Source organism: Cygnus olor, chromosome 1 (assembly GCF_009769625.2).
Source record: "Cygnus olor isolate bCygOlo1 chromosome 1, bCygOlo1.pri.v2, whole genome shotgun sequence".
Lineage (NCBI taxonomy): Eukaryota > Metazoa > Chordata > Aves > Anseriformes > Anatidae > Cygnus > Cygnus olor.
This window is the reverse complement of record NC_049169.1, coordinates 72285654-72309935: the sequence shown is the minus strand read 5'-3', so window position 1 is coordinate 72309935 and position 24282 is coordinate 72285654. Positions and strand designations below refer to the sequence as shown.

The 24282-nt window shown below is 38.6% G+C and overlaps 2 long non-coding RNA genes across 13 annotated transcripts in view; one reads left to right on the top strand and one right to left on the bottom strand.

Annotated features, from left to right (window-relative positions):
- The first annotated feature begins 499 nt into the window (after positions 1–499).
- LOC121073548 overlaps positions 500–24282 on the top strand; it is a 131550-nt gene continuing 107767 nt past the window's right edge. For 8 of the 11 annotated variants that reach the window (XR_005821795.1, XR_005821787.1, XR_005821781.1 and 5 more), the window contains exons 1-5: positions 500–1008; positions 3117–3151; positions 4777–4925; positions 12485–22280; positions 23215–23290. This is a non-coding gene — a long non-coding RNA (uncharacterized LOC121073548). The remainder of the gene's footprint in view (positions 1009–3116; positions 3152–4776; positions 4926–12484; positions 22281–23214; positions 23291–24282) is intronic. The other 3 variants (XR_005821796.1, XR_005821791.1, XR_005821793.1) reach the window with 2 other exon arrangements.
- Positions 4947–23541, bottom strand: LOC121073565. 2 transcript variants are annotated; one of them, XR_005821797.1, is made up of 3 exons: positions 23529–23541; positions 11906–21907; positions 4947–10323 (listed from the first exon to the last, which is right to left on the bottom strand). It is a non-coding gene; the product is annotated as an uncharacterized LOC121073565 (long non-coding RNA). The 2 variants fall into 2 exon arrangements; XR_005821803.1 differs by lacking the exon at positions 23529–23541 and adding an exon at positions 22548–22891 and having other exon boundaries at positions 11906–18730.

Sequence of the window (24282 nt, the reverse complement as noted above, 5' to 3'; positions counted from 1 at the left end):
TCCTTAACTCTGCGCACGCTAAATAAATAAATACGGGCTTTTGTGCGCCGAGCGGCGCGCACCTTGCTGTAGCGAGGATGAAGAGGAGGAGGAGGAGGAGGAGGAGGAGGAGGAGGAGGAGGAGGAGGAGGAGGGGTTGGCACGTCCCCAGACCAGCGCTACCTGCCCCCCCCCGGCTTGTCTCCACCTGCATCTCCGCTGCGGGGCGGGCGCAAGGGCGAGGGGCGGTTGGGGTTGGGGTGCCAAATAAAATCGATGAAAGGGGCCCGCGTGGGGGTTGGTGTGTGTGTGGAGTCGGTGAGGGCAGGCAGGCCGAACAATGAATTTTGCCCGTGCCCGCCACCAGCCCGCACAACATGGCCGATGGCGGGCAGCGGGGCCCCGCGGCGCACAAGGCGACGGCACGGGGGACACGCCGCAGCGTCCCCTCCCTCCCTCCCGTGCTCCTCTTTTTACCCCCCCCCATTATTTTTTTAATTGCTCCTCTTCTTTCTCCTCTTTTTATTATCATTTTATGTTTAACCCTTTTTTTCCCTGCCCCTTTTTTTCTGCCTTCTGTCCATTCGATGCAGCGGATGACTAGGTTAAAAAAAAATCAGCAATAGGCAACTAGTTTTTAGTAGTCTTTATTTATTTATTTATTTTTCAGCCAAAGGTGGGAGGAGGCAGCGAGGAGCGGAAGGGACAGGGAGAGAGCGGCGAGGGCTAACAAAGAGTCAGGTGCAGTGGCGGGTGCGGCGCCGGCGTGCTCGGGCTCTCTGGTTTCGAAGCATTCCCGGTGCGATTAAACAGGAAAATAGAAAGGCGTTGCGAGAGCAAGGCAGATTTCTAGTGGTAGTTACGGGCTCTGCAGGGAGTATATGTGTTTTGTCAGAAAGAGCCCATTACTGTAGTGATGGAGAAGGATGTACCACCTAGTTCTGTGGGACAGCAGTATTTGAAGATATGCCTGGCTTGCTTTTGCTTTTTTTTGCACTCCAAAATAGGCTGCTGCTTCTCTGGGCGCAGGTAAAATCCCTACAACGCGTTTTCTGCGAGTTTGCCATGTTAGATAAGAGCGTGACTTTGATGTCTTGATGGAGATAGAAAGCGAAACAAACCGGGGCAAAGTCAGGGATTTAAGCTACGGGGAGGGAGGGAAAGGAGGAAAAAAAAAAAGGCAGGAAGATCAGGCTATGATAAACAACATTGAAAAATGGCAGGAGAATAATGTTTACTTTTGAATATATGGCCTGCTGCCAGGTTGGCGCTGGTTTTTAGGTTAGCAGAGGTTGGAGGAAGGGCCGGACTAAGGCGGGGCTAGCTGCTGTCAAGGAAAAAAAGAAGTCTGCAAATTGCTGTTCTCAGCTTTTTTCTCCTCTCCTCTCCTCTCCTCTCCTCTCCTCCACCCCCAGCCCCCCCGACCAAAAAAAGGCAGTGCTTGCTCTTAAGGCTATTAAAAATGATGCAGGGTTTTAACTATCTGCTGCACTGGGTACTCTTCCCTGGTGCTGCAAATCTGTATTTTTGTAGAGAGAAGACCTGCAGAGCATTCAAATTACAAAGCTATATGTAAGCGTTTAAATATTTCATGAACTAGTGCCCTTAAAGGCAGCTCGTTTTTAATTGCGAAATAGGTTTTAGCAGAATAGAAGTGGTTTTAATCAGCAGCCTGCCCTTAACAGTTCGAGACACCAGTGGTGGGGGTTTGCCTAAAAGGGGCACAGGTGTACTGCTAGAGCACAGTGTGCTGCTGCTTGAGAAAGGCTGTCGCCGGGAACGATGTAAGCCTCAAGAAATGGCCAGTGGTAGAAACTGATCGTTTGTCTAGCCTCGTGATTTTTATTTCTTAAAGGCTTTCAGGTTGAAGTGTGTGGGGCGACTGAATGCAAAGTCATCTCTTGCACTTGACCAGCTGCTTATGTACGTAGCAGAGTGAAATTATTTAATGAGTAACATGGAGACGGGCAAGGAAACCCGGCTGCGAACATGGCCTCGTGAGCTGCAGTGATATGTCCAGTTCACAAAGGAAGACCACTTCTAAATAATAACAGATGGAAGAAATGCTTTTGAAGTGGTGAAGCTTCAAGAAGAAAATAGCAGGAATCTTTAATGTGGTATTCTTCTCATAAATTAGATTAACTGTTTAAGTGCCATAAGCAGCAAATGAAATATTTCAAATATTCTTAAATCAGGGTATAATGTTTATTTCAAGTAAGAGTTAAGAAAATTGGAGGTTATTGCCTCATAATTCATCTATGTATTTAAGATCAATTAGCAAGTTAACGGATAAAGAGATTGTAGTCAAGTATTTGAGGCATACGGCTGCTTTGAAAATGCTTTACCAGTTTGCTTTTTTCTCTTGTAAGATTTGTCAGTACTGGATTGTTACCTAAAGTCACTGGTTATTATTTGTAACTGGGAGGACTGGATTTTCTTTAAATAAAACATCTACAATCTGCAAATGAATATTACGAAAGGCATTTAATTTGTGAAGCCAATGTAGGGGCCCAGTTAAACCTCTTCTCCCAATTTTAATAATAATAATTAAAAAAAAAAAGCTTTATTGTAGATATCTTGTAGATGAGGTAAATTTTTTCGTATTTTAAAGTTGAAGTTTGGGGGCTGTCTTGTCACCTGTTGCCTATTGCAGAAAGAAGGGGGGGCATTCAGTGATCACGCAAGCTTGTGCACAGAATTTGCTGTCTGTCATTTCAGTGCAGTTCTGGAAGGAAAATAGCCTCTTTTTAACCCTGCTTTTAGGTGCCACATAAAAGTGTACAATACATTTGCTTCGGATAGTGCCAGAGAAGCATAATGAGGTGTTTAGTCACAGTTTGGATGCAGTATTGGTAGAAAACAGTACAGGAACTGTGGGCTAGATTTTCAAGGGAATAGTCCTTGTAATCCAAGGCTGCCTAAATCCCAAACTGGTATCCAGGCAATGCTGGGACACTAAATTCTCTGTTCTCTTTTTGTTGGGCTGTTATCTGCTGAACGTTTTGTTTTTCCTGCAAGGTCTTTAGTATGGCTGGGGATTTTGGTATTGTGTTGGTTTGGGGGTTTTGTGGTTTTCCTTTTTTGTTTGTTTGTTTGTTTGTTGGTTAACCCGTGGATTGCTGCTTCCTTTCATGCAGAGCACCTTCGAATATATGAATGCAAGCAGTCTGGAGTAAGTGAGTTTTTCTGACACAGAATATGTGGATGGGAGGGCTTAGCTGGGGGTCACTGTTACAGACCAGTAAAATACTGACATGCTAACATTTTGTGTGCTGTATTTGGATTTAAAAGTCAGTGTTGTGTACCAGAGCATTCCAGTATGGTGAAAGGTTCATGTATCACCTAATACTCTGCAGTTAAGAGGGGGAAAAAAAAATCTGCATGAATAAGCATGTCTATAAACACTATAGTATTGATGTTATTCTTCAAGTTAATTGTATTTTACTATATGCACAAGTGTATATACAGCAAGTGTACTGTATCTAACCTTGTATTATGCAGGCTTCAAGATTTCAAAATTGTATATTTGTAACCTATTAGGATGTAGAACTGTAAATGCCTCTGTGAACAGCCTTACTGATACTGAAAGTACATAATTTGTTCATAAAAGTATTTTTCTGGGGAATCATACATGAATAAAAAAGTAGTAGGTAATGGGATTACAAAATTCTTTTGCATTTGGCATCGTACACTACCTATAATACATCTTGTTATCCCACTAACACATCTTAATATAACATTTTTATTTTAATATCAATTTGCTCTTTCGGGAAATATAGCATTAACTTGCAGATTCTGGTCACATATTTAGTTCTAAATTTAAATAAACAGGCAGCTTATTTTAATATTATTTTCACAGTCCTAATAGTAATTGAACAATAATATCTTTGTGCATATTTACCCCTAAATATGTATTTTTGCTTTGTTGTTGAATGATGGAGCTGGTTATTTGAAAATAATTGTTTTTTTGTTTGTTTGTTTTGTTTTTAAAATACTGGAAAAAGTTGTTTATTACTATGCATTTCTGTTCTGTGTGGTTAAATAGAATATGAAATGTATAATTAGTGTCATTTAAATAATAAATTAAAGCCAGCAGATGGTACAATATGCAAAACAGTTTATAGCAACAATCAATTTCTATAATGTTCTATGTACTGTAGAATTATTGATGAAATAAATTGTATGAAATACAACAACAGTAAGTATGTGTTGGGTGATACTCTCTCTGCAGTATTATACTGACTCTGTTAAAGGTACAGTGATCCAAATAGTTTAATAGTCTGGGTGAGGTTGAGTGATATGTAAGCTGAGAAAGTTTTATTCAAATATTACTTTTTTTTTTTTCCTGTGATAAAGTCCAAGTTAAACAGATCTTCCCAGATTAAAATCCATGCAACCCCACTGACTGAAGAGAGCACCTCTGGAACATTTTTCAAAGCTTGTCTTGTGTTGGTTTCTATTGCAAAGTCAGTAGGCTTGTCCCAAGATACTCTGAAAAGCCTCAAATCTGTGATTTTTTTTTTTCCAGAACCAGTGAAATAAGTGCTATATTAAATTCTGGAAGAGCAAGATGGCTTGAATGTGCCATCAGTACGGAACACTTCTTAATGGTGTTTCTTGTGATTTGACTAGAGAGCCAAATCAGGCCTACCAAATTTGTTTGAAATGAAACAGAAAATACAAATATATGTGTGAAAATATACTTAATTGTTTTTAACCTGCTTAATTAAATCAGCCATGTGGTATCTGGTGTCCATTAAAAATGTATTTAAGGTTTTTTTTTTTTTTTTTTTTCAGTGCCTGGCTTAGAACGTATTTCATGGTCAGTGGAAAAAAATGAGGAAGACGAGGGTGTGGCTGCTGCTTTTAGAGGGTCTGGCCATGCAGACAGGGATTGGCTTTGAAGTTGCGGTCCTTCGTCGTTACAAAATGAAGAATTCTTTTAGGTAAAACAGTTTTTTGTTTTTTTTTTTTTTTAATGAGAAACCAAGTAAGCATGTAATCCTGTTATTTCTTAATCCTTATTCATTAATCCTATATTAATGCATATTTATAAAGGATGGTCGGCTCTTACTCGAGTTCAGCAGCTTTATTTGTGTTTCATTTTGCCCCAGATTTCTCGACTCTTTCACTAATCACGGCAAACCCCCCAAAAAATAATTCCAACATTTTCAGGCCAATAAGGAAAATGGTTTGATGTTTTGTTTATTGCAAATATCCACCAAGGGACTGATCTTGTAGACTCTAAAGTGGATCTGTAGCTAGTTCTTAATTTTTATTTCCATGCACAATGCTGCAGCATTAGCCCCTAAACTGGCACGTATATGCACAGATAGTTTCCTCTGTGGTTTTTTATATTAGTACTGAAACTACATGATCATGAAAGGTTGGAATGAGATTTAGAGAATATTTTAAAGCAAAAAAATCTTGAGGGATGAGATTTGTCGACAGTATTTCTAGTAATAGTATATGTTTTAAGACTTGGGTCATGCTGTGTACAAGGGCCATTTGTTAATAATGCTTACTTACATTCTTAATTTTATGTAATAGATGTTAGAGTTATTTTTCTGCAGTGGTGTGGTATTACCACTCTACTTCTTCCTCTGCTGCATCAAATGTTATTCAAGTATTTTGAAAATGTGTGACTTACTGATACTATGAGTGAAGGTGGTGCTGCAGAAACTTCTTTGGTAGTATAACCACTCAGGTGTGGTTACAGAATCTGTTCCGTCATCTCATGTCTTATGTTTGAGCTCATCATCTCTTAATTATATATCCTTGTTTTCCTTTGAAGACCAGCAGCATGTGGGTTGTGGTGAAGTATCACATTTATGGTGAATTGTTAGCCACAAGACTGAAGGCTAAGTGTAGCAAACCACCGTACAAGTGGCAATATGCCAGCACCTGACACACATCTTGGAATAATTACTAAATGTTTATTTGCATGTAATGATGTGTGCATGGGGAAAAAAAGATAATAAAATAAACAAGGAAGCACATTTGTATGGTAAAACAGTATTTTATAATTTAAGTTCTTGCTAATTATTGAGAGAGAGGAAAAGCAGGTGGCTAACTCAACATATGTACTTTTTAAGTATTTTTGTGAAGTTTGGGCAATACATTTGTAGAATTGCATCAGGCACAGTAGCTATCTTAGAGGATTAATTATTTCATTTTTATTACGGTGTATTTCTTGAGATTTTTTGTTGTTGTTGTTACTGCTTTTGGGCATACAAAACATTTAAATGTAGAAGTTACTGCATTGGATCAGATTCACAGTCTAATTAATGCTAAGTCTACCCTGACAGTTCTTATAGGGGGTTGTTGGTAAGAGAATGCAAGGCAAAAAGGACCAACATCTGATCCTTCTGGAATACCCTGTCCTTGTCAGAAAGCATGCCAGCTGGATACCTTGGCCAATGGCTTTGTTATGGCTTTGCACAAGTGTCTTTCCAGCAAACAGTCCCGTTGAACGCTATATTTTTGAAGGCTATACATAGAACTGTATTCTTTCAAAGTCACACCAATGTCCCTTCATAATGTACCATGGCACTGATTTCCACATGCTCAGCCTGCACTTTGTAAGATCATATAGACCTGTAGTTTAAACTTGCTGCTTGTTTCATTTCCTTGAATGGTCTCCTGTCCAAGACGGGAAATAGGTTTAAAAAAAGTCAGTGTACAGTTCTGGCTTCGAAAGTGCGCATCTCTGTGTTCCCAGTTGCTTGCATGCTTGATAACAGTTTAGTCACCTCCTCTTGTTTTATGGCTGTCTTCTTGAGAGACAAATCATTTTTGTCACTCGCCCTTACACTCCTGTTAGTTATGTAGCTTTAATGAGGTAAGCTAAAAAGAACTGTAGACAGTGTTCTCCTTGAAGGTATTTTCCTGGCACATATATACTGGAAAGGTGGTATTTTCAGTTTAGTTTTCTGAGCTTTTTTGCATGCATTGTAAATTTCTTTTTCTTTTTATTTTATTTTTTTGACAGTGCTGCATGTACATGAAAGCTTTTGCTAACTTGTTTTGATGGCACCCAGGTCTTTCCCCTTTGTCAAGAATGTTGCAATATGACTTGCTTAGTAATTATAAAATACATATTTATCATAGTGTTTTGCATTTGCTCAACTTTCTTAAACCTCTTCAGTAACCCAAATACGCTCCGTGTCAATTTTGCCACTATGTTTTACAGCTGATTTTTCCAGGCCTCTAAATAGATGTTAAAAGCTGATGCAAGTGTGGCTTCTGCATGCAACAACTGTTAACTTTTTCCTTCTAAAATGTCTTTTTATTCCCACATCTTGCTTTTGACTGCTTGGCTCATTTTTAATCATGAGTCTAACTTTCGCTTATGATTACTCTGTTTTCTTTAAGGTCTATACAAGTCATGTTATCAAAGCCCTTTTGAAAGGCCAAATAAATAATAATTTCTTCTGCGGATCCACTCCAATTTTAAAAAGACATTTTTCATTATGTTAGCAATGTTGTTTTTCTCTCCATTAGGTAATCTCGGTTTAGACATTCAGGTTATAATATTTTAAAGTAGCCTTCCAGCCATTTTACTAAATACTAGAATTCATTGGCATGTAATCTGGACCATTATTTGTGACTATTTTTAAGGAGTGCTACCCTTTCATTCCAGATAGGAGAGTGAATTTTTTTGGAAATGCTGGCCTCAACCTTGAGCTGCCTCAGAGTTCCTTCATGTGTATGTTACTCCTCAGAATGTCTCGTCTTTTAGTTTATCCAGTTATTTCAGCACTTTCTATTTTATCAGCTGCCTCTCAGCCTTTACTTGCAGAAGAACAGATTAATGGGATTTGTGGTCTAGAGGGTTCAGAAAATATGATCACTTTAATATCACTTTTTTTTTTTTTTTAACTGTTTCCTCCTATGTTAGGCCTGACAACTTTCTAAATTAAAGGCTGCCTCTGGGTCTGCCTGGATTTCTGGGCATTGAGAGAGGTAGGGTCGATTGCTCCACCCAGAAAAAGTGGACTGTGCAAGAACTCCACATCACTGAGTCACATTTCCTCCAACTCTCTTCCTGTCCTAGAGAAGGAACATCTTATTCCATAACTTCTTAGAGTGTAGTTTTACTTCCCTTTTTGGATATAGATAGTGCTGTTAGCTGGTGTGAAGGAGAAAGAAGTGGAAAATGAAGGACATACAGGCTGAAGGAGGTATAGTCTTGAGTTTCCTTGGGAGAATTGGTGGTTATAGAGTTTTTTTTTTTCTTTTTTTTCTAATACTCTTGATCAAGAACCCAGCTATCAAGAAATGCTAACATGGTCATACAGAGTGAGAAAAGGTGAGTTTACTCTCTTGCATGACTAAACATCTCAGGGTCATAATCAGCTATTATCTCTTCTGCAGTGTTTTTCCTCCTCTTTATTCGTTCCCTTTGTTTCCCAGTACTATTTCAAACCTACCAGACAATTGTTGTGCAGTCTTCCTGCTTCTAATATATGTCAACAAGTTGTCCTTATGTCTTTGATTCTTTGGTTCAGTCCTTATCCTCCTAATCTCGATTTGAAATATCACTTTCTAAGTATATTCTTTGTCCTACTAGTTTCAGTTCAGTGCTGTTTGGTTTTGGGAAAAGGTACCTCTTTGTCTCAGCCTATTACAGAGCTTTTCTCGGTACAGTTTGCCCTTATTCACCTACTACTTCTGTGTTTAGAGATTTTGTTAGCCTTTATTTCTGACTGATATGCTATGCCTGTATAATCTTTCATGCATAAAAGCAGAGTGTTTCCGTGTAAGTCAATGGGAAGATCTGATAAACATACAACATGACAATATGGTAGTGGATTTCCAAGTAGTTTATTTTAAATACCCGTTGTATACTTTTGTTTTTCTTGAGGTGCTTGTTTTGCTACGGACACTGACTTTTCTAAACTTGTCTGTCAAGGTTTTCTGACTCCACTGTTTTTTCTTTGACCCCTGGTGTAATAAAAAGCCCAATATAAATCTAGTAATTTTATACTAGATTTTGGGGAACAGCAGTCACTGGAAATTGCATGAATAGATACAGAGATTCCAGACACAGAAGTGGAGAGGTAAGAAAATGTATAGGAGTGCCAGTCTTTAACCCACCTGCGGTGGGAATGTCACCAGTCTTGATGCAAACACATGGTCTGGAAGTTTTTCCTTTTATGTTTGGCCACTTTGGAATTAGTTGTGAGCCATCTGTCTCATTGGTGAGCCTTGTGCGTTCCAGTGTGACATGCATGCTACAAAGGCTTTTTCCTTTCAGTTTTCTTGATGACAGTAATTTTCACTCTCTTTCTACTGGGGTAAGGAAAGACCAGAAACAGCAGGAGTGAGGAACAGTGGTGGCAAGTTTTCATGAACAGAAAATACGATAAAGCAAATGTAATGTTATTTTTATTGGATTCTTGATTTCATTTCTCTCTTCAGATCCTTATAAAACAATTTGAAATGCATGGGTTCCTGCTATGAAGAAGCCTGCAAACAGGAGAAGTTACTTCTCAAATATCCTGAGGAGGAGTGCAAAGAATCTTCCTTCTTCATCCTGCCCGGTTCTTGAGGATGCAGGGCTAGTAAGAGAGTGGAAGGGGCAGAGTGTACATGCAGGCTGGATATAATGAGACCCCAGCTTGCTACATCTGGAATGAGACGCTTCATGCGTTAATTCATGTTGCTAGAGACTAGAAAGCTGCATGTGTTGTGGTGGATTCAAAAATAGCTCTTTTGCACAAAGTATCTGAGAACTGAAGGACACCCTTACTCCTGTCTCATATAGTTCATGTAGATAAGTCTTGTATTGTTCTGCTGCAGGACCTTGTTTTGGAGCCTGGCATTCCTGGGCCTCCTTGCAGAATCTGCTGGCACGGTGGGTAATGTAGTGCTCATTCCACCTGCATTTGGCCCCTGTGGGGTCTGTCTGTGGTGCTGAGCTCCCTGCTCTAAAGACTTTGACCAGCATATCCCCATGCCTGGCCTTACTCCTGGAGTAAGTTTCTTCTGGAGACTTTAGCAATGTTTAGCTTCATCAGAAGTGTTTCTCTGTGACAGTCAAGGGGAAAATACCTTAGTCTAAACCACTCCCTTCCATGTCTTCTTTCTCCCATCCTGGCTGAGTAACTGATGGCAACAACCGCATCCTGGTGAGCGGTATCACCACAGATGAGGAAGCCAAGACACAAAGCAGAAATCTGGGATAGTCCAACAGGCCAGAGCATTAGAGGTGAGAATGGGAAGGTGACAGTCCAGTGTGCTAACTGTCCATGTTGGCTCCTGTGTGTTACCAACACAGCATTAATGCAGCTGCTCCAGGAGATGCTTCTGTTGATCTATCCCAAATTTAACAATATTGTTCTAAGATATTATAAACAAGTTAGTAACAGCTCAACAGCAAAAAGTGCTTATATAGCCTGATGAAGCCTAGCTAGCAGCATACATGATTTCTCATAGGCAGTGTATTTCCCCTTTCCCCTTTTCCCCTTCCCTTTCCCCTTCTCCCCTTCCCTTCCCCTTTCCCCTTCCCCTTTCCCCTTCCCCTTTCCCCCTTCCCCTTCTCCCCTTCCCTTTCCCCTTTTCCCCTTCCCTTTCCCCTTTTCCCCTTTCCCCTTTCCCCTTTCCCCTTCTCCCCTTTCCCCTTTCCCCTTTCCCCTGCATCAGGCATTTTTTTTTGATTTGTATACTGCAGCTTATTTTAAAATTCACGTTTATGATAGGTACAAAAATTACACTTTTTAGTAACTGTTTTAAGACCCAAACAGTTTCATAAATCAACTCTCCTTTTCAAAAGGAGGTGTGAAAACAAAGCGTACTGAGGTGGTCGTTTTCACTTAAAATATTTTCCTAACTTTAAAAACAATTTCAAAACAGCTCGCTTAACTGTGCAGAAAGAAGCCTGGATTTGGAAGGAAGACCGCATGAATTTTGTATGTATTTTTGCCCAGGAAATAATACGCCATTGAGCCTTGGCGGCTGAAGGTGTCTCTATTTTGAAGGAGTGGAGGGAAGAAAAAAAAAAAGTGGAATGATTTAGTGATTGAAGAGAGTTGCCACTTGGCGTGAGCTCCATCCCTGGGGATATGACCTTTTAAATCCTCTTTAGTTAATGTATTGGTGATCTTTACTTAGGCAGAGTAAACAGTGCTGTTGTGAACAAAGGGGAGGTCATGCTTCCTGCATTACACTCTGACCCCGGGGTCGCGGCCTTTGTTCCACGCTCAATGGGAATTGCTCTCCGAGGGCCACCACAAAATCGAGAACTAATTTCGGCGCGTGCTGGCGGGGAATGGCAGCGTACCGGGCCGTGCTGCAGAGACGCCGCGGCTCTCCGTCGCTGAGGCCTGCCACCCCGCTGCCAGAGACTCAGTCGCGCTGCTTGGGGCCTTCGCTCTTTTTCCTTCCCTTTTGTTTTTTTACCCTTTCAGTTGTTCCCCCCACCAGCCTTTTCCAAGGGAAGGTGTGTTAGGTGAGGGGAAAAATGCAAAATTTCTTTCTTTTAAGAAAAAAACTGCATGGCAGTTGCAGCATTGAACTTAGGCCTCCAAGGTCAGAGCCGCATCTCAAACTATTACTGTTTTCAAACATTGTTATTCAGTTTGCAAGGAAATGTGATGCTGTGTCCTATCAGATTGTACTCATCACCTTTCGCATGACACTTTTTTGTGTTGTGTGACATAAATACACGCACAGAGGTTTGTGAAACCAAGCTTAGTTAAGTGTAGGATACTAAGCCAAAGTGAACTAAGGATTCCTCACATTTATCATTAATTTTATGCAAAAAAATACTGTTCTTTGTTCTGTTTTGTTTTAGTTGTTGGCTTCAAAAGCAATTGGTGGCAGAACGTGATTCATCTCAATTTTAATTGCTGTGACCAGTGGACATACATAAAAATAGTAGCTGAGATAAATTATCTGGAAAATTTGCACAGAAAACCATCACCTTTCACTGGAAGATATTTATTTTTCACCTCTATATGCTTTTCTTCTTCAGCAGTAATATCTGTGAAATAAAAGGATAGATCATAAAAATAACCTGCACATATATCTTCAGATACACCTTCAGTTGAAATACTTCTTTTCCACATTCCTTTCTTTTATCAAAAAAAAAAAAAAAGCCCTTAATTGCTGATGACAGGCAAGTTGTCTAAAGCCTAGCAGGGTTAGCACTGAGCACGAAAGGGATGTGTGTGCATGGGGTGAAATTAAAATGTTGCCGTCACAAAAATAAGTAATACTACAGTAATAAGCTTTGATGCTCGTACAACTGTGGACACAACTCTATCTAAACATACCATCACAGTAAAAATGTGCATTATAGTATGTGTTACCTCTTAGACTCAGGCATTTCAGGGCTTACTGGCCTTTTTTCTTTTTATGTTGCTGTAAATCCCTGACAGGCTGCCGTGTTGGCATAACGCACTGCAGGATGGGTTTACCTGATATTGCTGGCTTTGGGGATGTTGCTGCTGATACTAGCTGCTGTGGTGTCTGCAGTTGTGTTTCTCCTGACTCTTTTTAGGCTACTTGAGCAACAAGCGGGAAGGCACGCAATAGATGCTTCTTCGTCTGCCTCTTCTCTATAGTTTTGGACACATACCATGTTGGTGGAGCAGGAGGCTTTAGCCACGTTGGATGTCCACAGCACCGCTGCCTTGCCCAGAGCATCCCGCTCCACTGGCTCTTCACAGGGCAGGGCTGAACAGAGAACCTGCGGTAGTGCTGCTGTGTTTGCTGTGCAGATCTACCTTCTCTACCATGCTCCTCTCTGGAGAAGGGAGCACACCGCTGTCTTTAACTGTTGCAGACTTCCAAGCCTTCTTTTTTTCTTTTTGCTCCTCCTTCAGATTATGTGCTGCAATATGGATTTGCCCAATACAGAGTAGTGTAACTCCCTCTTGTATGAGACATTTTTTTCTCTTTCTGTCATTCTTTCTCTCTCCTCGTTTTAATCATTTTCTTGGCATTCCAGTCATTTCAAGTAAAATGGTAACATATTTCCCTTACTTTTCTTGAAGTTTTGTTATTTTAGCAAACACTTCCAATTGTCTGCTCTTACATTTATTCTGAAATACAGCAAAATAAGCTATGTAAACAAAAAAGTGGCCAAGCAACTCAAATATCATTCCCTTTTAATGAAAACTTACATTCAAAGCTGAGCCAAATGTGAACAGCACAGAGTTAGTATGTAAGTAGCAAGTGACGCTGAATACAGCAATACTGAAACCAACCCTTCTGTTTCCTTTATTCGTTACTTGAAATTCCCCGAGACTCACAGCTTTAGATTTTAATGGAAGCTAGAGGGGAAAGCTATGCTTACTGTACCCATTGTCCAATAAAAATAATATTGTCAGGTTAGCATGCGTATATTCTTCACTTATGTTCATTAGTTAAAATTAATGTGTTTACTAATGAAAATACAAGGTCCACCTGCTCTCACCATGTGTTCTTCAGTAGTGGTGTTGCTTTTCTGTTATCTGCAGGATTTTAAAGACTAAAGAAAGTGTCAAGGCAGTGTCAGTTGCATTTATTTTTGTTATGGGGTTGTTTTTTGTGTGTTTGTTGTTGTTGTTGTTCATTTGTTTGTTTTGCCTTAAAGCACTGGTGGGATTGTGTTTAGTATGGAGTTGAAGATTTGTAGGAGAATTTTAATGTGGACAGCTGCTTAGAGTAAAATGAAAATAAAGAAAACATTTCACCAGTATTCAAATTTTAAAACACTTTTTTTTTTTCCTCAAAATATATTGGAACCCTAGAATAAATATCATATGTGCCTGCTTGAAAAGAAAGCAAATTTTTTTCTGAGTGCATTAAATATCTCAACATATGTATGATAATACACTAAGATGTGGTAGTAAAAGTGCTTCTTCCAAAAGCTTCTTAATGAGTGGAGCTTTTTGGAGTTTTTCTGCTTTGGATACACCTGAGTAAAAACTCTCAAGATATTTGTGGTAAAGTTATCTTTTCCCTCCTTCTCTACCTTATAAAGCTTAACAGTATCTTTGTCTTTTCAAGACCTTTCTTATTTCCTAGACAAAAACGTTACTGAAATTAGAGATGTGAACTCCTACATTATTTTTTCTAAACTTACTTTATCAAAATTGTTTCCAAATGTGACCCCTGCAGTGAAAACTAAGTAAAAACTATTCGTATTAAACAGTATCCTCTGTAAGCAACTGTTGTACACCTGTCTGTTCTGCCTTTAATATTAAGCCATTTCTATTACCCATTGATTTTTTATTATTTTTTGATCCTTTGGACAATGATTTGCTATATTTCTAAGGAAAGAAAAATTAAAAATTAAAAAATTGTCTAGTAGAACATGAGTTTGGTCAGGCTTCAGATGTATTGTAGCAATTCCTGAGTCTGCTCTTTACTTTTTTTTTTTTTTTTTTTTTTTTTTTACCTTTTTCTAAATACTGGACTATCAGATAACATATTTAGGCCCATTGTAACTTAGTAAAATTCATTTGAAGTAAATGCTTATTTGCCCGTCTTGTCTTTAGGTAAAGTCTCTTCTTCTACCTCTTTCCTTTAAGTACTAGAATTAAAAATATATATGTTAAAGTATATTATGTTAAAGTTTCAAAATGCTGCATGTATAGATAGCTACGTATCATACAGTTATGTATGTGGGGTTTAAAATTAATATTGGGGTGAACAGAAAATAAAAGAGACTTCAGTTGCACCTGTAAAAATAAAAATGCTTCTTCCCTGTGATACTGCTGTGTTACATTTTTCTGCAGTACGAGAATACCATCCTTACGCTTTCCACAGGCATTATCCGCTTTGGACAGAAAAATGTATGACAGCCTCAAAATGGCGTTCCCTGCTAGGGAAATGCAAAGACAAAAGCTAGAATAATACAGTAGTTCCAGCACAAAATGGTCTTTTCCAATGGATTAAATTTCTTACCCTGGTTAAGGTTTTGGCCACTTGCTGGCCAGTAAAAGGTGAACACTAATACAGTAAATCTGATATTCCTATAAAAATTTTCCTCTGTATGAATGGGATAGCCATTTGCTATCTGAGCATGTGTGTAAGTACAGTATTAAAGCAAAATTGTGTTTTGCAAATCCCCACAATGAATCTCAAGTATCTGTTTTGCTCTACCCTCTGTGCTGAAAGCTCACAGCACTGCCAGCTGAGTGCTGGAACAAAATTCTGGTTTGTGTATGCAGTGCATTAGTCGATGAAATACCTGATCTTTATGACAGTTTCCCTAATTGTTTCAGGTCTATTAAGGGATTGAGGTCTTAAATTCAGGTAGTTACAGAACAGTTAGTTGGTTGTACATGTTCCCTGAATGTAGTGGGGTGAGCTGTTATGGTAATGTTGAAGGGATAAAATTAGTGCGGATATAGTACCAACTTTTTTTGTATAGTTCTTATGCTACATTTTAGATATTTTGACATTCTCTAAATGCCTCGTTTATTTGTGTAACTAGAAAAAAACAATTAGTCCTAAACCATGTCTCCCACCATTTTCCTGTTAAAATTCAAATTTAACCCTTTATTAGTAACCTTTAGGCTGTATTATTAAATTAGTGTGATTTATACTGAGCAATATCATATAAACAGAACAGTCTTACTCTAATAGTCTTTACACTTACTGGCCCATTGTAACACGAGACTATACAAGCACATATACAAATACATACATATCTCATGAGTAGGTCTACCATGTTACACACAGCACACATACATGTATGCACATACAGAAGAGAATGAAGTATGACATTTTTTTAAAACAGGTATTGGGTGGAGGGGGAATTGTTTCCTGTTCTTACAGCTAAATGATGGAAGCTATTTAGGCTTTGGATGACAACTTTGATTTTGGTATTTGGCTTTAAAAGTTTTTGAAAAGCAGATGTATTTCTAATTGAGTCAGGGAGAGTCTCACTGTCTTGTTGCCAGGAGACAAAAGGTGTCTGTCTATTTTTTTTTCTTCCATGATTTTCTTATTAAGTTGCTTGTTTGCACTAGAAAAAAACACTGTACAGTTTTCTTGAATTTTTTTGATGCACCAAGAAAAGTTGATTGCATGATGTTTCTGTTAATAATGTGTTCTGGGAATATAAAATCAAGAGCTGACCTTTTAAGATCTCAATGCTTTTATCATCCACCTAAAATCTCCAGTAACACGTATTTATGCCCTGGCAAAAAATGGTTAAGTTTGTAACTTAAAATTTCCATGGATTAGTCACTGATAACCCCTGAGAATTTTCAGTGTTTTGGAAAGGAAGTGTTTTGAAACAACTCAAAAAATAGCTCACTAGGAAAGTCTGGAAGCAGTTTTTCGTAATTTTCTCCTTTAATTTTTTTGGTGATGCCAGTGTTATCATTTGTATTGCACTTTATTAGCGTAGATAGCATAGTAAAAACCCAAGTAAATATTTTGCTTATAAGAGTGTTTGTAGAAGCTTTGTCAGGTTGCAATAAGCTTCATTAAAATAATGCATATTAAATTATGGCATACATTTAATCCCAATGGATGCTGATTAATCTTTTACAAAGTAAAATGAGAAATTACAAAGAAATATTTTTTGCCATAAATTCCTGGTTTGCTGGCAATACCGAAATGACACTCTCTTTTTAAAAATATTTTACACGATATCTAATGCCAAGGTAACAGAATGCAAAGGTCTCTTCTTTCCATACAAACATAAATGGTTCAATCGAGACGGTGGTATTCCAAACTGCGGCCTTGCTGCTACATCTGCTTTTGAGCTCCACAGCCGAAAATGCACCACTGCAGCTGGTGTTAGTGGAGTTCACTTGAACTTCCACTTCTGCAAGTTTCATAATGGTGTGCGTTGTTCACAGCATGTATTTGGGAGTGGGGTGGTAGCCCATTCAAATCTTCTAAGAATCTTTATATGTATTCTGTCATTTTTGTCAAATGTGAAATGCCTGTGTATATATATCACAGAATGCTTAAATGTATCTCTGTATGGGAATACATATTTCTAGACAAAGGAAATACAGAATCGCATATGTGTGTGACATTTTGTTTACTAAAACTGAAAAATTGCAGAATACTGTTAAAGCTGAATATGTAAATTTAGACATCCTTTCAAAGTGTAAGAAGTTTGATAATGAATACAAGTGTGACAACTTTATTACATGTGTAACATGACAGAGGGGAAAAAAATGATTCCCAGGAAGACAGTTCATGGAACACAAGTTTTATAAAGTACTGAATCGAAGATGGTGGTTTTTTTTTCACAACTGTAATCTATGCTTGCAATAAAGAATGTAAAGCCTGTATTATCTGCACAGATAAATACATTAATACTTTCAATGGGACTATTACACCATCGACATATTTTATGGTAATAACAGTAATGTGTCAATATCGTTCATGTTATGAGATTTTTTTCTAAGAGGGATTTAAATTTACCAGTGCCAATATACTCTGCTACACTCTGAGACTCCAGTAATATTTTAGATAACCAAGTGAGACAGATGAATCTAAGATGCACCTCGCGCACCATATATTTTAGTTTTAAAGGGTTAAAGAGAAATATTTAATTTAACTGTAAAAATAAAGTTGCCTATATAAAATAGATATACTAATATTCAGCTCATAAAGTGATAATGTACCTGTGAATTCTCTGTCTATAACCATTCTGGATTAAGTATTTTTGTATGTACTAAATTGCAACTATGCTATGAATATGTTATCACAATGGACAACCCTTTTTATTTTCTTCCAACATATGCATAATTTTCACCCTTACTAATATTTCAATACAAAAAAGCACATGGCAATTTCTGTCGTATGTTCCCTTTTTTGTTCCCACTGCAATTTACTTTGTTCAGCACTGAAGCACCCTATTGCAATTAAAAATCAGATACTCTTAACATGTCACAAAACTTGGTCGGTTGAGAGTTCTTGCCTAGTTGAAAAGCCTGTGAGTAATTTACAATATTGAAAGTATTTTAATCCCTTTTTTTGTAGACCTAAGAAATTTTAAATTTTCATTACAGATGTCATTGTGTGCATTTGCTTACTTTTTGCAGCTTATCCTTCTCTAAAAAATAGCATATTATTATTTTTCAATAAGATATTTACCATTTTTCTTTTTCTTTCTTTCTTTCTTTCTTCTTCCTCTTTTTTTTTTTTTTTAATTCTCCTCCGCCCCAACCCTCCACAGTAGCTGTTTCTGCAGGGCATCCAACTTTAAGCAGACCTGCCCATTTAAATAAACAGAGGGGTGGTGTGTTTTAAAATCCAATTGCTCATTTTAACTCCACGTTCGTAGTGAATTCAGGAGAAAAGTATTGACAGAACAGAATATTTGTAGTTGGGGAACTGGAGATGTCAGTCACTGCCGAAGGTGCAGTAATAGTGGATGGTAAGAGTCTTTTGACATTTCTAGGTTGCGAGCTTTGCATGTGAAATGTGGCATTTCCTAGGAAGAGTGCTGTCTGTCTTCCCTCTGAGCATAGCTGGAGGTCCTGCAGATGAGGGAAGTCTCTGCTTTTTCTGTCGGAGTCACAAACCCTTGGTGGCCATTTCTGACTCCTGGGCTGGCCGATGCCTGCCGCGAGTGGTAGCCGGGACCAAGGGCCCCTGGGCACCCTCTGAGTGGCGCGGGGAGCCGGGGCTTCGAGGCATTCACACCTGCAGGGGCTGCTGGCCGGCCCAGGTGAGCAGGGCTGGGGGGCCAGGAGTGCTGTGGGCTCCCAAAAAAGAGCAGGAGACAGCGATCTGCAGCGTGGAGCTGCACCGTCAGTGCTCGGCGTGAAGAATAGGCTGCAGTCTGTCAGAGCATGAATTGGTATGACCAGGGGAAACTGGATGTATTTTTAAAGCTTAGTTACATCGTAATAAAACAAAATAGTGATGCTTTACAGCTGAGGAGCTTTCTTCTTATCTGACGATAAAACTAGATGTGAGTGTACCGCTGCTTAGTTTCCAGCCTGCACCTCCTTCACAAATACATGCTGCAGTTACATTAGCCCCCGGGAACTTTGTAGCATATTTATGATAAATAAGTAGAAGCCAGCAAATAAAATCTTATCTTGGGCTTTGATTTGTTGCTTGTGATGTAAATTTTCATCAGTAAGCATGGTATATAAGCAAAATATTAATACCATCAGTTTCAGGCATACAGCTTTGTATAGTAAAAAATAAATAAATAGTTGCAAGATAAACAAAATTGTGTTGGTAACACTCTTTAAAAAACTGCTAATGCCATGCGCTGTTTAATGCCTCCTTTCCTTGAAAAAATAAAAATAAATAAAAATAAAAAAAATTGTCCTACTGCCAGATTTTCATTTGTGTTGATACCAGTTTAATGCCAAGTTTGCTGTAAAACATTACTGTTAAAATACAGTGTACTGAAAGAAATGTTTTTGCAAAATGCTTCATTATGTTTTTGTAGGGAAGGATGTTGGAAATACATCCTTCTTCAGCAATGCCTTTACAGTTTGGAATTGCTTACTTCAAAATTGTCTTTATTTGGTATTTGAATGTTTTCCCCCTTAAATTTCCAGCACTGATCCACTGGAATTAATGTGAGTTAATTCAACAGTAGAGTAGAACTTTCCCAACCTATACAATATGTAATTACTTCCTTTCTATGAAGTACAGGCATAATCCCGCAGAGCACCTTCGATCCCTTTAGAGAACAATAGGCAAGACTGCTTTTATTTTATTTATTTATTTCATCTGTGGAAAGTGTCTTTAAAAAGAAATGCTCTCCAAATGTTAAGTATAGCTATTCTTAGTGATAATGCTTATAACATATACTGGAATTATTTTAATGATATGACAAGTAAAAATTCAAAAATGTGAGTTTGCACTCCTATGGATAACTTTATCCTAAAAGTCTAACATGTTTGATAGGATTATTTTTCTAAAAAAATACATACCTGCTAATTTTTTATTAAACATTTCTGGAGGTTGTTAGATTGGAAAACATCCAATCTTGGAAATGATATATATTATTTAGAAAGAAAAAATCACAAATCTCTTCAGAGATAGTTTGTTGCTTGTATTGCATAAAACGTAGACTATTTTTCTTGTTAAAATACAAGAAGACGAAATAGTGTATTAGCAGAAGTATCTATTAATGAGTTTCCAATAGACAGAACTTGTGATAAGAGGAAAGAAAAGGGTTATAAAATTATGTAATAGTATAAACAAACTTCAGTGCAAAACTCTCACCATATTACCATTTATGTAATTTCAATTTATTCATGGATAATTAATGTTGAAATAATTCCTCCACTTTCTTTTTTGGAATTCCATTTCTCTTAAGTGAAGCTTGCAAGTTAGACTTCACTTAATTGCTTTTCTGAGTCCTTATTTTTTAGTACTGTAGTAACCTAAAATTAGATGACTTGCAATCTTGCTGAAAATAGTGTCCGAGAGAAAGGGTGAAGAGTCATTCAGAAATCCTATTAGATGCAAGTAAAACACTGCCAGCTAAGTTATTTATATACTTGAGTCTAATCCTTCCTTAAAAAATAGGTCTGTCTTCTATATTACATCGGCATCAAAAGTTGTTGAATGCACTATCCCATGTAATCTCTTCTCTCTGTGCAGGGTTAACATTCTCATCTGTGCATGTCTGTTAAAATAAATACTATCACGAATGTCATGTCATTATTTTTAAACAAAAATGATAAGAGTTTTAGCTGGACACTACGGCTATCTGTTGCTAAGTCTGTTATCCAGAAGTTATCCAGAAGTTCTGCTTGCTTTTACTTTTTAACCACCCAGAATGTATGAATACATATCCTCCACAGCCTGTACACAACAGGTACCTCAGTTATTAGAAGAAGAATTCAGAATTACTAGGTGTGACATAAAACTTTGTGGGAAAGTTGCTGTTTAAATATCTTGTCAGCTACATCCTGATAATCTTGAGTCTGTTTTTACTGTAATTCTCAAAAAATAAATATTAAAAACATTTTGTGGTTTCACACTATTAAAAAAAAGGGGGGGGGGAGGGAGAGAGAAAAGATGGTAAGGGTAAACCATAAAACATATATTTGGCTTACAAAAGAAATGTTTATTCTCCTCAGAATGCCAGTGGTTGTGCATTTTCTTGAGATTTGAGGCTGGATAAAAATGTGCAACAGAGGTTCCCTAAATATGTCACTGCAATAGCCATTCAAGATGTGGCACAGCCAGCCAGTTCGGAGAAACCCACATGTGCCACACTATACTTTCTACACTTAGCTAATATTGTGTGTTTTAATAGAATGTATTCACAGTTACTGTGTCATGTCTGAAAACAATGAAAAGGGTTTTAATATACTTTATGATGTATAGGTGGGAAGTGTGTCCCGTCAAATGCAGGATACACTGTTCTTAGTAATTCTTGCTTTTGCCAGTCTTATCAGTTAGGCAGGGTGCATGCAGCTCTTGGGATGGCTGCTTTACAAGCTATTGTAAATAGCATTGAGGCTTTGTCACTGTCATTACCACAGCTGATCATTTAAATACTTTATTTTTAGAAGACAGTGAGTTTATGTAAGAGGGAAATACATCGTAGAAAAAACCTGTGAAGACCTCTGCTCCATTTTGCAGGATCGTGCATTTCTAAGCAGAAGGTTGGAGAGCAGTCTCTCTGGATGGGATCTGAGAGTTGCGAGAAATAGAAACTCCATTTTTTTTATCATCTCTTGATCAATATTTAGAGGAATAAAACATCAATATCTTTTTCTTTTTTTTCCTCAGAGTATTTTACAAAGTCTTAGAAACACATGGTATTGACTTTTCCAGTTAGTTGAAACTGCCTAACTGTTTTAAAAGAACATCAGGGAAGCAATAAGGGATAGCATAAGCAAAATAAATATTAAATCAGGGGGACAATTATGACTTTCCTTAAGTAACCATGCAATCCCTTTTTTCTTATGGTAACATATTTTCCACAAAGAAGACTCTTCAAGGTTGAATCCTGTACAGTCTCTCTCTCTCTCTCTCTCTTTTTTTTTTTCTTCACACAGGGCAAATCAAATGCTGAAGAACATTTTTTGTTAGGAAAGCACATAAAAATTTTTGAATATACCAATAACAGAAAAAGTATATATATTTTTACTGCAACACAGAGATCTCATTGGTTGAGTGAAATGGCGAGATGTGACGCAAAAGGACACTTGGACGGGTAGAAATGCTGATGTATGCCAAAGCAGGCGTACCAAGAAATGCTGTTGCTATGAGAGAAACAGAGGGAGAGAGAGAGAGAGAGAGAGATCGTGAGAGAGCAAGTTGTGGAGGCCTTATTTTCTCCTTTTTGGCTCATAGCATAGAGACTGCAACATCTCCAGTTTCTAGCAGGAAGGGTTTAGAAGCCTTAGGTGGGTATTGTCATTGGACTAAGCATTTAGAGGAGGGGAGGGAGGAGAGAGAGAGGCAGGCCACCTTAGAGAACGAAAGCAATTGGAAAGTAGGAGACTGTATATGCTAAACCAATGATCTGTGCTATGATAGATACACAAATTAGTACAACAGATGAAGCAGCTTAGCTCATTATCCACCTGATGGTATTAAGACTTGCAACTTAAAATTACAGAATTAAAATGCATAGACATACACAGACACATGTACAGTTATAATGACCCCACCTTTTCAGCTTGAATTATCCAGCTGAGATAGCGACGTCTCTTGTGTAACATTCTTAAAGAGCTGCCATGAGTTCACCTTATGAGTCCATTAGCCAGAAAAGGGGGAAAATAATTTGCAGGATTTTTTTTTTGTCTCTCTTCTTCGGCAAGGGGGAAAAAAGTTTGTGCTATGAACTTAGCCTAGCAGCTTCTGGAACTGGAGCCAAAAGGGGCAGGAAGTTGTTTTACAATAGCGTTACAGTGATCTGCCACAAATGGAAAAAGCCAAATGTTGGACTCTGCAAAGAGAAAAAATATTCTTCTCCCCCTTGCTTCCCTTCTTTTACCCCTTCAGAGAAAGAAAAAAAAAAGGCAGAAAAAGGAAGGTTTCTCTAGAAGTTCATTTCCTTTTTTAATTATTTTTTGTAAGTAATGGAAAGATTATCTTACTTGCATATTCCATGGCAAGCATGAGGGAAAGAAGTATCAAAGGGACGTTTAAAAAAATGCACTTGGTAACTAGCAACGGGACTTTTGGCACAATTCCTTGAGTTTGCTTGAGGTTATGGAGGGGGGATGGGAGGAAGAAAAGCAAGTCTACGCAGTATGTTTTCTTTAAAAAAAGGGGAGGGCAAATGGAGGAAAAACTATATAAAACTTTTTTTTTTTTTTTTTTTTTTTTTTAAAGGGAAATGTGCGTTGCTCCTCTGAAGCTGAATCCTCAGGCATTTGTGGCCCGTCTTTGCAGTCCGATATGTTTTTTTGTGAGTATGTGTAAGCGCTCTCAATCAAACAGCAATCATGGCAGCTGTTTTTCTTCCAGCACAGCAGTTGAGCTGTCTCGCCCAAATGCTTATCAGCTTTTGACTCTGTGCCAAGATAGTTATAAGGGCCAAGCAGCCGGAGCTTGGCTGTGCAGCTGGTTTAGAAGTAAGGGCATGAGAAAACAAAATCACCGAGCTTTTCTGTCACATACAGCATTTACTTTTTTTTTTTTTTCACCTCTCTTTCTCTCCTCCATTTGCGAGAGCTCGGTGCGCTTTTCGTGCCGCAATTTGGCGGTCCTCACGTAGTGCTTTACCATACCTAGGTGGGGCAAATCAGAGGAACCCGGTGCTCCCCTCTCTAAATCCTTGAAGATATTTTCGTAGGGCCTTCCCTTCTATCCCAACCCCCAATTAAAAGCTTCATTAGCCGGGCTGCATCGCCGTGGATTCCGGCGCGATGCCGCTTCGTTTCTTCCCGGGGCCCGGGCCCACCCCGCGGCCCGGCTCCGGGCCTGGACCCGGGCCGCGGGCGCTGAGGCCGAGCCTGCTCACGCAGGGCCGTGCCTCTCTTTCATCATCAGCTCTGGCCCTCTGCGTTTCGCTAGCTCACGTCCTCCTCTTCCTCTCGCCGAGCCAGATTGCTCCAGTCGCTCGCAAGGGGGAGGCTGGACTCTGAAAAAAGGCTACTGCTGCTGCTACTCGCATTCCTGCTGCAAGGGCCTCCCCTTCAGACGGCCTTTGCCAGAGCAGAACTTTTAAAAATGCTGCAAATAGGAGCTTTTTTTTTTTTCTTCTTTCCCTCCCTCCCTCTGCTTTATTTAACCCTCCTCTTTCACTGTGTAAGAGCTGGGCTAATTTTCCATCTCTTCTGGGCTTTGCTTGGCTGTACTGTACGTCGCAATGTGGAGGTTAAAGCTCCAAGTATTTTCCCCTCCGCTGATCCTTTTCTCTCTCTCCCTCTCCTCTCCCTCTCTTTTTCCTTGTTAAAG